Raw genomic sequence first — 16302 nt, forward strand, 5'->3', positions numbered from 1 at the left:
ACACTATTAATACTGCACTCAGTGCATCACTCTGATACATTTCAATGAGGATCTAATGAGGCAAATTTACTCTAAAGGATGTAAGAAATGCATGTCTACAGTTTTTAAATTTTTTTAAACTTTTTCTGCCCGGGAAAAAATTAACTGAAATGTTAATGTTTTTATTTTTATGTAGAAACGTGTGTCACAAAATTCCTTATAAAATTCGTTAGTGAAGGTCGATCGATTATCCTACCCACAATTGGAGATTTCGATGTTTCAGGTTTATTATGTTATTTTCAACCGGACTTTGAACAAAAAATTGTAAATATTACTCGTGTCTAATTCTTGTCACTTTATGGGTGTTTGTCTCTAAAAGAGGTCTAGAAAATAAGGGAAATTATATTTTCAGAACTTCTTTATTGTCAAAATTTATTCGAACCTCAAGCAAAGTTGACAAAAATCATATTTCACTTCATTAGATTTACCTGCAAGTAAATCTCTGCTTAGCAAATTAATTAGCGAAATAAAATATATAAAAAAAAAAAAAAAAAACTATATAAAAATAGAACCAAACGAAAATTAATCCAATCATCAGCCTGCTGAGTTTTTCTTTTAAATGCCAAGGTGATCAATGAAAGTTGATTTTCCACCGACAGCGAGCGTCGCGTGTTAACTGATTACGGTTTCCGATTTCGCTAGTGATTAAAACGGAACGTCAAGAGACAAATCTGAGTAGCTGTATATGTATAGAAAATGTGAAATGCAGAGAAAGCGATAGTGAAAATGAAGCGAGACAGAAAGAGGGAAGGAACGAGAAGAAAACCGTTTCGTTGAAATCTGAAGCATAATCCGCAATCTCTAAGCCTCTTATTTCATCTTGCCTTACAAACGCTTCGCTCGCTCGCTTCCCCAATTTCCGCGAATCTTAGCGGTTGTTTATCAAGGAGTCTCGTTAGGCGCGCCGATATAATAACTAATTATCCCCACCTCCCCCTCGCCCTGTCCGCTCTTTCATAATTTGGCATGGAACGAAGAGGTTCGTTAACGAGACAACCGCCGGGCGTGCGAGAAAAGCGAGAGAGGTTTATTACGGGGTTAGGATGCTTTTCAAGGATTCAACATGAATAAGAAACGGAATAAAAAATAACGCGCGAACAAACATGGCGGAAAAAGACAATGGAAAAGGAAATTCAGGCCTAGCTGGTTCCTTTTCGCAGCGTTGAAAATTACCCAAAGGGGAAATAATTACGGTCTATTTCACCGGCCCAACTATCGGGTGCGCAAATTGCGAAGAGGATAAAGAGAAGGGAGGAAGCTTTTGGAAAGCTTCTCAACTCTTTGTAGGGTGGCTTATTTTCCACCGGATTTCAGAATCCGTTTAATTATTTCTATTGTTCGATCTGCGGAGAGCGATTGAAGCAATTTTCCCCTCTTCCTTTCTTTCTTTTTTTTTTTTTTTGTTGTAAAATTTGGACAAAGTTTGAGCCTGAATCATCAAGTGACGATAATTGACGAACAGAAATGTATATACAGCTAGGTTTTATTTGAACGATTCACTGCATTTCTCATATATCTGAGTTGGATGATAAAGGTTGGTGGTTCTGTGAATCGGAGAGAAAAAAATTTATAGAAAAAGAGCGGAGGTGAGTCAAAAAGTGGAGAATAAAACGAGAGCGCGATCGGCTCAGAGAAGAGGATTATAAAAAACAAAAAAAAAAAAAAAAAAAAAGAAGCAGTGATAAAAATGAAAGAGGAGCAAATAAATATAAATAATTCAACCAGCGCGTTGCGAAGTGAAGCGATAAATTTCGTGGAGAGTATCGGATAGCTTAGTTTTTTTTTTTTTTTATTCATCTATTTTCATTCTCTTTCTTCGTATACCCTTTTTCCTCTCTTTATCGAACGGTGGAATTTTTAACACGCGAGATAATAAAAGATACGGATAAACACGCGATGACTGATGATCATTTTTCGAAACGATCGTAACAATTTTGACCTTTGATGTATTATATCGCAATTTATCACAAATTTATTTACACATATGTTACACAATCCTGAAACATAGCTCGATGAGAGTCGACGTATATTTTGAAAGTAAAATTACATCACCGGCCGTTGAAAAAATACTCTTTGACGCGTTTTAAAATCTTGTTCTGAAACTCGCAGCGGATGCTTTTTAAGAATAACAATTATCTAACTCAAGTAGCTCTGCAGTAGCTAATGCATTGTAAATATGAAACACAGTAAAAGTGTGTGCATTAAAGGCGTTAAAACTCACAGCGAACTACCACTTTTGCATCGATTATTCGCTTAAGTACCTTACGGTGGTTGTGGATGGTTAGAGAGAAAGGGAGAAAGGGAGAAAGGGAGAAACGGAGAAAGAGAGAAAGAGAGAACAAGCCTTCGAAGTAGACCGAGTAGAGAGGAGAAACCGAGGTATAAGAGACGGAGTTTTACTGTATTATAAATATATAGCCGTCTTGTAATGCACTCAACAACTTGTACCAAAGTGAAACAGGATAGAGATAAAAAAAAAAAAAAAAAAAAAAAACCAGGAACAACACAATGAAAAAAGAAATTGAGTGATAAACAAGCGTGTACTTATCGCGGGGTGAGGGACAAGGCGATGGGAAAAAAATTACGGAAAGCGAATTAATAACCAACAAAGAAAATAAGAACAACAAAACGGGGATGAAAGAAAAACAACGAAATTGATTTGGGATAAGAAAAAAATGGAGAGTAGAATAACAGGAATTTTATATCCCTTATATCAGACATCTGAGCGCTTTTTAATACTGCGGAAAAGTTGACTCGACGGTGTTACGGAATGTACCATATACGTTTACGATGGTATAATAAATTCTTGTGTCAGATTGTGATAGGTAAATTTGCAATTAATTCTAAACAATGCGTAACTACCGATTATTACAGTAGTCTCGAAAAATTATTAGCAGACAATTTTTGTAATCTATTTTGATATTCCCGTTTCCCTTATTTATTTTTATACTACTGTATTGACAAATCGGTACGAACGGAAAGAAAATTAAGCTGACTAATGTCAAACCGAAACGTTTGAAATAATAACAAACAATATTATTAATACTTTTCTCTACGATCTATGGGTTGAAAAACATGGTTTCGACACTTTTTCGAGATGACTATATTGAAATTGTATTACAATACGAATGATTGATGTACGGTACTAACATATTAATAAAAAAAATTGAGAATCTCAACTCGTCGAATTCTTAAAAAAAGAAAAGTACCGATCCACAATTTCTGCAACGTTGAAAATAGCGCACTGCGGGAGTTGACCAAACTTGACGGAAACGCGACAAGAAAAAGAACGAGGAAAAAAAAAAAATCAAAACGAAAAAAAAAAACCATTGGCTGAACAAGATCCGGGACAGAAGAATCCCGACGAAAGACTGAGAGAAACGAGGAGTGCGAGGGGAAAAAAAAAAAATGTGGTGCAAAAACGGAAAGCTGCAGAAGGATTAAAAAGAGGTAGATAGGGAGGGAGGGTAATAGAGCCAAGAGACCCTTGGGATCGGGGGATGTAAAAAAAATCAGGCAAGCACAGGCAAAAAACTTAGACACATCCTCGGCGTTCGCTGAACGGATGTCAGATAGGAGTTGGCAATTAAGACTCACCCCCGGGAGGCGGCGGCGGCGTCAGGGACGTCTTTTACTCCCGAAATAAGGAGACGGGGGAACGGGGTCGATGCCAAGAGGAGCAAAGGGTGGAATTCGAGACGTTCTCGGTTCCCGGCTCGCAGCCCTTCCCACGGTTTCGCGGGGCGTCGAGACATGTGCAAGATTCCACGCGGCTCAACCGTGGAAACCGCTGCTGCTGGCGCTACCGCGAAGCGACCGTCGCTATCGGAGCGCTACCGGCGCTGCTTTGCTGCTGATAATGTTGCTGTAGCGGCGGCGGCGGGGGTAACCACCCCCCACCTCCGACCCCCACCCCCCGCCACCCCGTCGAGGATCCGGCGCCGGAGTTTCTACTTCCTAAATAACTACCAAACAACGCGGTGTAAACGCGGTGTGTACGTAGTTAGGTAGGTAGATGTGTCGTGCATGTGTGCAAATCGAGCTTTTCGCGACCTCTGATCAGAGACCCGCCTTTCGAGTTAAAAATTCCAAGAAATTTTCATCGGGTTTTGCATTACCGAAGACGATGCTTCGTTGTGTTTAGAAACTGTAGAATAACTGAGAGAGAGAAACGGGTTTATTATAAGTCATGGGACACCGCGATCCCCTAAGGACTATGCAACAAGTACACGTATGGAAGATAAACGAAAGAAGGTGAATAAATAAATAAAAAATAAAAAAAGAGAAAGAAGCTTTTAATCGCCCTGTATTATATATATATATATAAATGAAATATGTAATACGTATAAATATAACGTATGAGGTAAAAAGAATATACAATAAACAATCAGCATAATGAGAAATAGGTGATAATGAAAAATAGGTAATAATGATAATCGTATCGTATATTATAAGTCAATAGGAGGAATAAACAAAAGTCAAACAAAATAAGTTAGAAATTACATGAATAATAAAACAATTGGGGTAAAATGCAAATAAAAATTGAAACAATAGTATAAGGTAACGAAATCGATTAAAATACAATAAATTTAAGGTGTCAACGAAAGGCAGAATAAGAGCATAAATATGAACACAAACATTAAAAAAAGAAAAATTCTTCCGCAAACGTTGGCCTCGGCACACACAAACAAGAAATTTTTTCTTAAAAAATGAAACTTAGTCTTTTTTCATTCACCTTTTCAACTATCATTTTTTTATTTGCATAGCCGAGAAACACAGTGTTGAGTACAAAATGAAAACTATAGTTTTGTGCAGCTACAAATATGTGAAATTATTCTTTTCGATTATGGTTACTCGCTTTATTTTATTTTATTTGACAAGTTACTGCCGTAATTGAATGTTTCATGGCAGCGGTAAGTTGACGTTAAACGGTACCTGTTTTTTACTGAATTTTTCTTGTTACTACAACGAACGAAATTTACCGACTGTAGTAATCCCGGTCAATTCGCCATTTTAAAACTCGTATAATCCATTTTGTTTTTTAATTCTTCTCCACGGTATCCCATCTCTCTATCTCCGGGGAATTTGAATCATAATTGATATTCCGATTATATTGAAACGGATTGAATAAACGCTTGTGCGTGTAATTAATAATGGAGAAATATGAAATGTTTCGGGGTCCGACGACTTGATCAGTAACACTTTAATTCAGCCCTGTCGTAAATATCTCGGTTGTATTTTCCATATCTCTGCAGGGAGCAGCGGCACCCGCCACTTTAGCAATTTGCATATTGGTAGTATTTCAATTGGTAGCAGGGCATGCCGCCCAACTCCGGCTTTCGATCTCCCGGCGCGTGGTTTGGTCATCAGTTAAAAGTTGGCTCTGCATCGGCCAACATTTACAGAGCGAAAAAGAGAGAAAGAGAGAACGAGAGAGAGAGAGATGGGAAAATAGGAGTCGATATGCGTTATTGTTTATCATTTTCCGAACCGGAGTCACCGCGGAAAAATAATCCCTGTACAGATATGATGCGGAGGTAAATTGGGGCGAGCAAAATATGAAGAGAAAAAATAGTATAAAAAATAGAGTCTCAAAGGTAGGAAAATCGCATTTATCAAAAGGTTTGAATTGAAATTTATAACTACAAGGGTAGCTTTTAAATAAATTGAATATTTGATAAGCTCGGTTTCGTCATTGAAATCGGGTTGAAAAATGAAGAATCTCAGATTTAGGTAGTCAATGAAAAACTGTAAAATATGAAACAAATTCTAAACTCTTCAAATTCTAAAATTCTAAATATAAGATAAAAACGTGAAATGTACAAACGCATTTTTGAGTCTCGCAATTTAGCAATTGATTGAAAATTCCAATATCAGTAAAGAAAAAAAAAAAGAACAACGCTACCACATGATCTTAAAATTTGATTTCACGTTGACCGTCATTTTTACGAATCCCCGCAAATTTACAATGATTTCTTCACATACCTGGAGAATTAAATTCTCGTTCTAAGAGCGTACAAAGATTAAAATCGTCGCGTTGAAGCCGGGGAGTTGTGGTGAGGTTGGGTTAATTAGAGGAAAACTTGAAGGGAATAAAATACCGACTACTTTCCACGCCCCGAAAATTTGCGGAGCTCTTTAACTAGGACGATAAGATTTGTGGCTTAGCTGTTGTGCTGCTCGTTGAGTAAGCCACGCGGCTTTTCTCTGCTGATCCACCGCCCCCGGAATTCCCCCCCCCCCCCCCCCCCCCCCCGCCCCCTTTTTTTTTTTGAATTCTCCCCAAGTTTGGCAATTTCGGATATTTAGGGCGGCCGGGGAATCGTCCGCCTCTCGATCTGATGTATTTATTTATCCGATACCAACGCTGCTGCCTACCAAAAGTCGGGAGCGAGCGGAGAAAACCCCGGAAAACTGGGAAAGACGGCGCAAACTCGAATAAGACACGCGTCCAGACGAAAGGGGCGGAAAACACAGTGGAAAAGCTTTGAGCGAGCGAGGTTGATGCATCGCTTTTCAAGACTTTACCCTTTTTCATCCCTCCTGGAAGCGCGGATAACAACACGGAGAATAATTTAATACTTTATACCGTAGGGGGAAAAAACTCGGCGATTGAATGAATGCAAAATTTCTTCAACACCCCTGAGCAACAGCTTAACATTATAGAATATTCAATTATAGGAAAGAGACTTTGTATTTTTTACCTTTCGGAGGTTAATTAACGATGAGAAATAAAAACGTGAAATGCTAATTGTTTAAACAACATTTAACCTCGTTCCTGATACTTGGTCGGTTGTATTAAATCGATGCTTTCACGAAACCCGGGGACCAAAGTTCAAAGATAAATAATCAGGACCTGCCTTGATCACCCTGAGTTGATTAACATTTGACTGGCAGATTAGCTACATCGTACAAACACGTGTTGGATACTGATTGCCGCCAGATATAAGCATACGTATTTGTGCGTTATACTCGGTCATAATCATCTCGGGACTAATTAGGACATCGATAAGGGTCGACGATTCGTGCCGAGAGAAATTATTAGGTAAGCTGATAATCGCGCAAGTTAATCATCGGGCTTCGAGAATTCTGTATATTTTTTTTTCACAATTTTATTTTCAATTACTCACATTTCAGGCGGTTTTTCATCCTCGACGATCTCGCTGAAATTTTAATTTTTCTCTGTATTTTCAATGCCCGAAACTTGTGAATAAAAAAAAAAAAAAAAAAAATAACAACAACAACAACGAACAATAAGGTAAATTTGTTTCTAAATGAATTATTTACAAATTTTCAGAAATCTAATTGTTCTTTAACTTTTTAGTCCATCGCAGTATTGTTTTTATACATGTTAAATATTTAAAGATTTAATCAAATTAAGCTAATCAGGCTCTGTTAAAAAAATAAATACTTGGATTATTTGAAATTTAGATCACCAAAAATAGTCAAAATAATACGATATTAGCATTAAGAAAAACCGATAAATCATGTCGTCTGTTTTAAGTTATGAACAACCGAATTTTCCTCATTTCGTACTAACGATTTTCATAATTTTTTTTCTTTATTGATAAAAAAATCCTTCAATAAAATTCTACTCGATGATAATTGTGTTTTTCTCTCATGCAAGGGGTTTAAAATTACCACTATCACTTTCATATTCCACCTTCATTCCTATCCCGCAACTGGACCTTGAAGAACGTGATTATTCTTGTAAAGCCTCGGTCGATGAAAATTGTTGATAATGAGGAGAACGGGGAAAAAAAAACAAAAATAAAATGAAATGAAACCACGACGTGACGGAAGGGTTTGAAAATTCCTGTCGACATTTTTAGAGTAAAACGAAACGTCTGTGGAGAATTGGAGGGAAATTTTTTCACCAGAATATAATAATAAAGAACGTTTCGTTTCGTCGGAGAATGAGGATTTTTAAGTTCTCCTGGGAGGAAAAAAGCATAGAGAGAAAGAGAGAGAGAGAGAGAGGCGGGGGGATGGAGTTAAAATTTAACCATCTGGTTGATTAACCGTTATTCAGAGAAGAGGAGTATATATTTCCCCGGCGCAATACCTCTCCCGTAATCTTGCCTCCTCAGATGGCAAGCTGTTTTCAAGTAAAGTAATTTTTCCTCACCTCTCCGCATCTCGTAGGATCTTGCAACCAGCCTCCGAAACGAATCACCACCCTTATCTTTTTTCACCCTCCTCGCCTCCCTCCCCCCCCGCCTCTTATAAAGCAGCAGCAGCAGCATCTGAGAAAAGTAAACATTATCATGACTACAGTCTCAGCCGAGAAAAGAAGCGGCACATTTCTTTTTCCACTGTAATTTATACGCAAGGTATGTAATTATCGCTTTAAGGAGCTTTCGCGCCTTCGGTACACAGAAAATGATGCCAAATTTTGCGAGAAAGAGAGAGCTTCGTTGATTAGTTTTTCGAAGATGAATATAAATCGATTCTAAATATCATCGCAACATCGATACAAGTATCGTACCGTAAATTTTTTGAAATTTTTACAGAAGATTGAATAAAGATTCTGTCAACCATTTTTGAGTAACAATTTATTCTCTTTAAACGATTGATTTTCTCGTCTGAAAAAATATTGAGTCGAATTGTTGATTTGGATTGATTTTTTTCCTTTAAAACCGATCTAATTATAACGTAAAAAACGTATTTTATGATCAATCGTTCCTCGCGTTTTTCTTCCTCGAAAAATTCGTCCAGCGGTACGAAAATAAGCAAACACCGCATATTTTCACTCGTACATTAATTCAACAGACCTTCAGTTGTACCCGGGTGTTTTAATTATTCGGTTTTGAATCTTTTGACCGGTCGACACGGAGCTTCCGGTGCCTCCCAAAGGACGAGAGTTTTCCAGCTCGGAGGCAACTACTTTTCGACCCTGCAGCATGCCCCCCTTTTACTACTGAAACTAAAACTAGCTAACCGGTTCTTATGTGTGCAGGGGCACGTTGTACCTGCGCGTCGACCAATTACTTCCACTTCCGCCCCCTGATCGCCGTACCATGGACACCCAGGGCTGCTATTGTGTCCCTATTTCCCATTGTGCGTGCGGCAAAGGCGTTCGAGTGGATATTAAAGCGCGTAAAATTTCACCCTCGAAATGCCGAGACGTTCGTTACAATTTTCCGTAATCAGTGGCGCAAGCCCCGGAAAGCGTAAATAAGGAAAAAGAAATATAAAGAATTTCATTTTTCTTTTTTTTTTGTCAGTTAAACTTTCACGGATTATAAATAATTGTGATTTGTGTACTGTGATCAGCAATTTGGAAAACTTTTATTGGGATGTCGGGATCGTGGGTGGAAAAAAATTGATGAACGCGTATCTACTAAGACTGACGATATTAATCCTGTTGCAATTTTGTACAGATATGGCATCAAATTTTCTCAGACCTGATAGTAAAAACTGAACAGTTGAATCTCAGCTTAGTAAAATTAGATCGAACGATTAGCTTGAATTATTAATTAGCAGATTTCATCAGATGAATAATATACAAGCTTTAGATCTAAATAATACATGGTCTGAAAAAATGGATTATGATATTGGATTCGGATTACAGAATATTGAATTGATATTAAATTCAGTTCGCAGGATCAAATGTTTGATGAAATAATAATCGCACTTGTCAATGTATCAACCGAAGTACGAGACTCGGGTTAATTTGTGAAAATGGCTTACTGTACGCACCTCATCAGGTCTCTCGGTTTCGATTCGCAGACGATTTTATACGACCCTTTATACTGCTAACACGAGGTAACGATCAAAACTGCCTATTAATTCTGTATTAGCATAACGTTCTTCAATTATTGGTATTCGTCATTAAATGTAATTTGGTCGAATGCTTCCGGGCTTGAGTACATACATATATGATGCAATTATGTAGAGAATCGAAGGTAATGACGAGGGAAAATGCGAGAATTTATACATTCCCCTATTTCGTTGCTACGAAAGAGTTGGAGGATCGATTCGCTGTTGCTGTACGTGTGGGGTAGAGGTATAAGGTGTACCTATATTCGTATCGTATATCAGAGATGTAACATATACATGTACTGTATACAGAAGAAAGTGTAAAGTATAAGAGATAAAGGCTGAAGGGCAAGAAGAAGAACAAGGAAAAACCGGAAAAACTTTAGGGCGTAAAACATTAAACACTGGGGTGCGACGAGGCAGTGATTGAGTAAGACCAGAAATGCGAAGCAGTCGCTTTCGCTTTGTAAGCCGCTTTGCTGACGCTAAAGGTATAACGGAAACGTACCACTCAGCCGAGGTTTTCCGCAGGAAAAACAACAGGGGTTTTAAGCAACCGCTCTCGCCACCATGCAAGCCTAGCTTCAGCTTCTTCTTCTTCTTCTTCTTCTTCTTCTTCTTCTTCTTCGATGCAGGAACTTCTTAGCTTAGAGGCACCAGCCCGAGACGCTCCCGACAGGATCACTTTCCCGTTTCTCTAGCCCGACTTCCAAGCTAGACACTTGGGCATAAAACATCCAGACTGTCGCCGTATAAAAGAAACTCATAGTCACTTTTGGGGCGATCCTTTTGAAAAACTGTTTTCCTTTGCTTTACCCCGAAAACAACAGTCCACTAGGAGTTGACGCTGAGCTAATGGCTACTATTCCCAACATTAGAAGTACCTCCAAATGATGTTGGCACTCGTTTTATCCAGTAGATACATGTATAACGCCGGTTCTGAGTACAGATTCCGATGCCAACGTTTTACCGACAATTTAGCCGCTTCACAGCTCAGACTCAAACCCTCCTTTATCGATGATATCGATGAAATTTACCGATGATCGATAAAAGGGGTTGATGTCTAATTTTGAACATCGTTTTCAACAGCAACACTCTATGTGTTCACTGGTTATGCAACGGCAGCTCTGATCCTCTAACAATGAGGCTATACTATAGCGATTCCTGTGAGGCAAATTATGGCGGGTGCTGGGTGAAATTAATGAATGGTATCGTTGAATGTTTGATGCCTCGGCGAAGGTTCTTTGTTTATCGACATGACGCTCCACCTGCCACTAGTTTAGGTTCTTGGAGCGCGAACTGGCAGCTCACAAGGTGTACCAGTCATACTGAGCGAGCAAAGTTCGGTATCGATTTGCAATTAGGGTCTATCTAATCGTACCTTTTCATGGATCGAGTCCGCCTTACGCAAAATTACCACTTTGCTCGAAGCCGTGTCAACGCTTCTCGAGAAGTTATACACAGCGGGACAGGATATGGCAACATAAAGGGAATTCCGGAACGCTTGAATGCGAAACTGCGAAGCACTCCGGTTACCGCTGTTGCTCTCGTTGGGGATCGAGTGTCGCACATTCAGCGGTGGATTTGTTGCATAAGAATATCGGCAAACCGTGTTTTACGAGCCCCGAGTCTTTTGCCAAAGATTCAGTTGTATTGACGTGTTCACAGATTGGAATTTTCTCTCACCGAGCGACTGCCTCCTCCGACGAATGACTTTTCGCATTTGCTTAGGAGAGTGGGAAAAACATCCGTAGCCGAGTCTCGACGAGGAAATTGAATATTTTTTTGTCAATGTGGGTTAGACTGTTTTAAATTGGGTGGATCTTTCTTTTCTTTCCCCAAAAACAAGGTTTACTCGATATTTTTTGTTATATTACAAAAAAACCTACCCAAGTACAGGATTGAAAAGCTCACGTTTAAGAGGCACCTCATACCACGTGACTCTTTCCTATTCGAACACTCCAATGTGGATACGTATACCTGACTTTGGCTAACGATTCACTTCGCTGCACGATTTTATTTTTTAAATTCTAATCTTCCCTTTCCGGGAGCTGATATTCTGCAAGCTCCGGCGAAAATTGCCAGCTAAATTGGACGAATTCGTGTAAAAAATCCATCCCCAATGGCTCGACCTGATTCATTCCGGAGAAAAACTGGCTTTGAAGGTGATCGATGGACGGCATCATACGTTGCGGCCTTTTTCACACTCACTTATTATTTTTCTCAACAGTTGACGCGTGTATACCCACGTAGGTACGTATTTCAAGTTTATTTCATTTCGGTACGGAAGGCAGTGTCCCCACGATTTTGACGGATGATGGATGGATGTACGAATTGGTTGAATGCCTATAGCCCGTTAGGGGTTCGGGGTTTCGCCGCGTTATAACAACTCGAAAAGTCAAGTGGGTCCCGGGCCGCGTTATTGGCTGTAATATAAATTACCCGGAGCTCGACCTTGCGCGAGGTTTCTCCTTTCATCGATAATTAATATACGTTGGGGAATTTTCGTTGTACAAGATGAAAAATGAAGAATAACCATATTAATTATAAAAATGTTCGTAAAAAGAGTTTTTTTTTCTTTTTTTTTTTTGTTCCTTTCATAACAAGTAACGGTGAAATAAAAAATTGAAAAAAAAAATAAAATAAAATAATGAAATCACGGAAATAATCACAACCGCCGATTTCCTTTCGTGCGCTTCTTTGGCGTTGAGCAGGGCTCATTGGGTTGGAGTGAGTGTACATAATTTCTCAGAGAAGACCAATTACTCGCCATTATTACATGTATCCATTCCAAGGGGTTTCTCGGCTGCTCTTAGTTTCCCGTAGAAGCACGCTAGGTATCCGAATAATTAAGCATTAATCGAGTTTCTTCATTACCCCCCCAAGACGAGCTGCGTCTAAATCACGTTACGACCCTTCCCTCTGTCTCTCTTCCACTTGGCAAAGAACCGCTCACTTGGTTCTCTCCACTCAGGTTAACAGAGTCGCCATGCAGGCAACGGGTGAAATCTGGTACCAACTGTGCAAGTCTCTCGGTCCTTCGTTCCACTCGCCATGCTGCGGCTCCGGCTGCGGCTTTCCATCTCCGCTAACCACGTCTTCAAGTTATGGTTGCACCGTTCTGTCCACGAAGTAATCCTTCTTGACTACCTTCGCCTCCTTCAACTGCGCCGCAATGCAACTCTGAAGAGGTTGGTGCCCGCCCTAATGGGACATAACCAAAGGGAAGAAGAAAAGTAGAACCCTAAGCGGATAAAGACTCGGACCGTTAGTCTCTCGGTTCAGAAGCACTCGAGTACCACTAAATCTTTCCTAGATGTTATATCGCTGAAATTAAACCCTGGTCTGGAATTTGACCAAACATTTGATGCTCCAAGTTGGAATCTGAATTTTCCTTTGAGAAGTTAATTCGTTTCAAGCAACTGCAGAGCTTGAAGTAAACTCGAACAACTTCACGCGATATCAATTAGCAGTTTGATGCGAGATCGAGTTACATATCTACTCAAAATAATTTCGCGTATCAAAGTGAATTCGCCTAGCCTGCCATGTCTTCATACAATGACTTTGCACGATTTTGCAACAGACTCGAGAGGTAAATTGGAGCGAGGTACTGTATCACAGACTCCTTGGAAAGTGAAACGTACCGTAGCGATTTCGTTATACTAACACCGATATTCTCGAGACTTTGGAAAAAAGCCTCTCTATATCGGGGCACTTTCCGTAACGCACTGAGTGGGACATAAGTAAGTACGTACCTATAACACATAGGCAGAGGTGTGAAAGCTCTCTCTCCTAATTGTCCTTTGTGAGGTGTGTGAGGATGGCTGCTGACTGCAGAGGAAAAGGGCCGGTTGATTGGCTCGAGGACTCGAAGAGGAGGAAGTAAGTGGAATCGGGAGAAGGCGCGACTCGAAGTGAGTGATATTCGCTCCCGAGGGAATAGCTTGGTAAATGCACGTTTAGCGCGAGCCGCAAAGGAGCTTCATTCGCTCCTTCGATTGCCGGGGATCTTAAGGAGTCGGAAAATCACTGGACCGGTTTCTTTCTCCGGTCACTTGTTAGGTGAACGATTCGCCCGAACAAAAGGCCAATCCCAAGTATATGGACCGACGATTGGTGCCGGTCAAGGTTTTCGGTTGACGGGGGAACCAAGACCCGTACTTCGGGTCCTCCTCATTGTCCGCGGCAAACCGCGTGGGGGGTAAAAAATCTTACGACTTTCTTCCCGTGCTCCGAAATTACCTGCTTCTACTCTCGAGCCTCTCTAGGATCAGCAGCACCCCCCGCCTCTCTCACCACTTTATCTCCTCAAGATGTACCGTCATCCGATATCGGCTGATCAGATTCACCGTGACGCGTGGCTCGGATTTGCGGTCTTCGACCAACTCCGTCGCGCAGCTCTGCGGAATTCGCAGATCTTTTGTCCAGGACGAGAGTGGCTAATTTCACCACGGCCACGAGGCATGAACTGAATGTTCTGCAGAATTCCGCCGAGTGCCGGAGGGGAGAAAATTTCATCTCACGGGCTGCGCAATATTCCCTTTCGTTGATATATTCTGCATGGGAACTGGCAATTATCGAACCGGGATTTTCAATCGCAGATGGCGTATGTATATTTCCATGAAAATACGGACGTTTTTTATGCGGTAAAACTCGCTGCGTCGAATGAATCGGACTCAATTAGTGCGATAAGGGGTGAAAGAACCGTGGCTAGTCGTTGGAAAAAAAGAATCACCCGCAGTTGCTCGTTATGCAGCCACTGCATATTATCCTTTATGCGGGGTTTCAATACCGCATCGATCACGGGATTGCTAGTGATAAAATCCTCTACATCGGCAAATTCGCATTAAACTGTTTCCCGTGAAATCATGCGAGATTCCGAGTGCTCGGAATATTTCTGACTCTTCCGACTTTTGACTGACACCTTGTTACACTATCCGTTAACTTCAAGTCACGTACGTCGATAGCTGTCATTTTCTCGACAACGCTGTCTCCGCGGAATCGGATATTGTCCAGATTATCGAGGATAAAGAAACTCTCGTTGATCCTTGAGCACGAGATGGGTTCATTATTGGTGAACGACACAGCGGTCAAAGAGTGTCTCGAGATCCTGAACAGCGGTTTGAAGAGTAAAACTCCAATCGAAGTCTCCGCCACTTTGGAGAGGTTAAATTCTGGGCTCAGCAAAAGTCTCGAGTCTAGGATGCACGCGTTTCAGACTGGAGCCTGCGGGCTCATTCTGGATGTCCTGGACGATTTCGTCGACGTAAAAAGCGTCGTCCGCTCGTGTCTGAAAGCTATGGTCACTCTTAGCAGTCAGTCAAATGAGCTGAATGAGAAGGGAATCGCTCGTCAGATGAAGTAGTTAACCGCCATGGTCGTTCATTTTTTCCTGGATGTTGTCTATTAGTTTGCTTCAGGAAGGAACCAGCGCCGGAAATTCACGGCTGGTTATGCGATGGATGAAGCGGTGCTGTCTGAAGAGCGAGAAAAACAGACAAGCCATCTTCGAGGCGGGCGTGACGGACCGTGTTAAAGAGATTTTGCAGAAGGACACCGTCACGGCAGGGGAACTCAGCGACCTTTGTTCGCTGCTGAGGGCGCTTATCCTGGATGATGACCTGACCATCGATTACGGAAATTCCGTCCAACGGACCCGTGACGTTGCCCAAGAGACCGTCATCTTCGTGGTTCCTCTCCTTGCCAGTAAGGAACCAAAAGTCCTTTTAATGCCACGTCCCGTTCACCATCTCGTCAGTAAATCATCCGATCGCAGAATTCATCCACAAGAAGAAAACGGTCTGCGAGGTATTGAAGACCCTGACAGCGCTTCTCGTGCGTAACGACTTTTGCGTCAAGGTCGAAGAGATCGGGGGAGTCGGCCTCGTTCTCCAGACCATGGTGGTACACCCCGATGACGAGAACCTGACCTGCCTGGTTCTCAGGCTCATTAAGAGACTGGCTGGGAACGACTACGTCAAGGTGCGTCTCGTCGTCGAAGGTGCCGCGTCTCTTGTGGTGTCGGCGATGCGCAGGATGCAGGTGAGAGGTCGAAAGAAGGTGAATAGAGGATCCTTGGTGCGTTCCGCGAAGAGTATTCATTGGGACGACAGTCGTTACCATCAGTCAACGAGCGATGACGGGTTCATAAATAGCCGGAATATTGCTTTAGATGCGAACTTTACGAACGACGCCGAGACGCTAAAGCAGATGCAGCACCGTAAACTGCATCCACCTACGCATTCGGGCTGAGCAATTTGTTGTAAAGTTTACAACTTCGTTTGAAACTGCGCGTATACATATAGTGTACAGTACACCCACCTGATCTTGTTAACCGTGACGTATGCGTGCGCTATTTCTTTGCCAATTACGCGTAGCTTTCATGTGGGGTACGTTTCCACCTCGCTGAAGCCACCATGTATTTCCTAGGAAACCATGTGTTCAGTTTCTTACTGAAATGTTACGAACTGTTCGAACGATCGGAGGTAAATCTTATCGCCG

The sequence above is a fragment of the Neodiprion fabricii genome, chromosome 7 (genome assembly GCF_021155785.1).
Source record: "Neodiprion fabricii isolate iyNeoFabr1 chromosome 7, iyNeoFabr1.1, whole genome shotgun sequence".
Taxonomy (NCBI): Eukaryota; Metazoa; Arthropoda; class Insecta; order Hymenoptera; family Diprionidae; genus Neodiprion; species Neodiprion fabricii.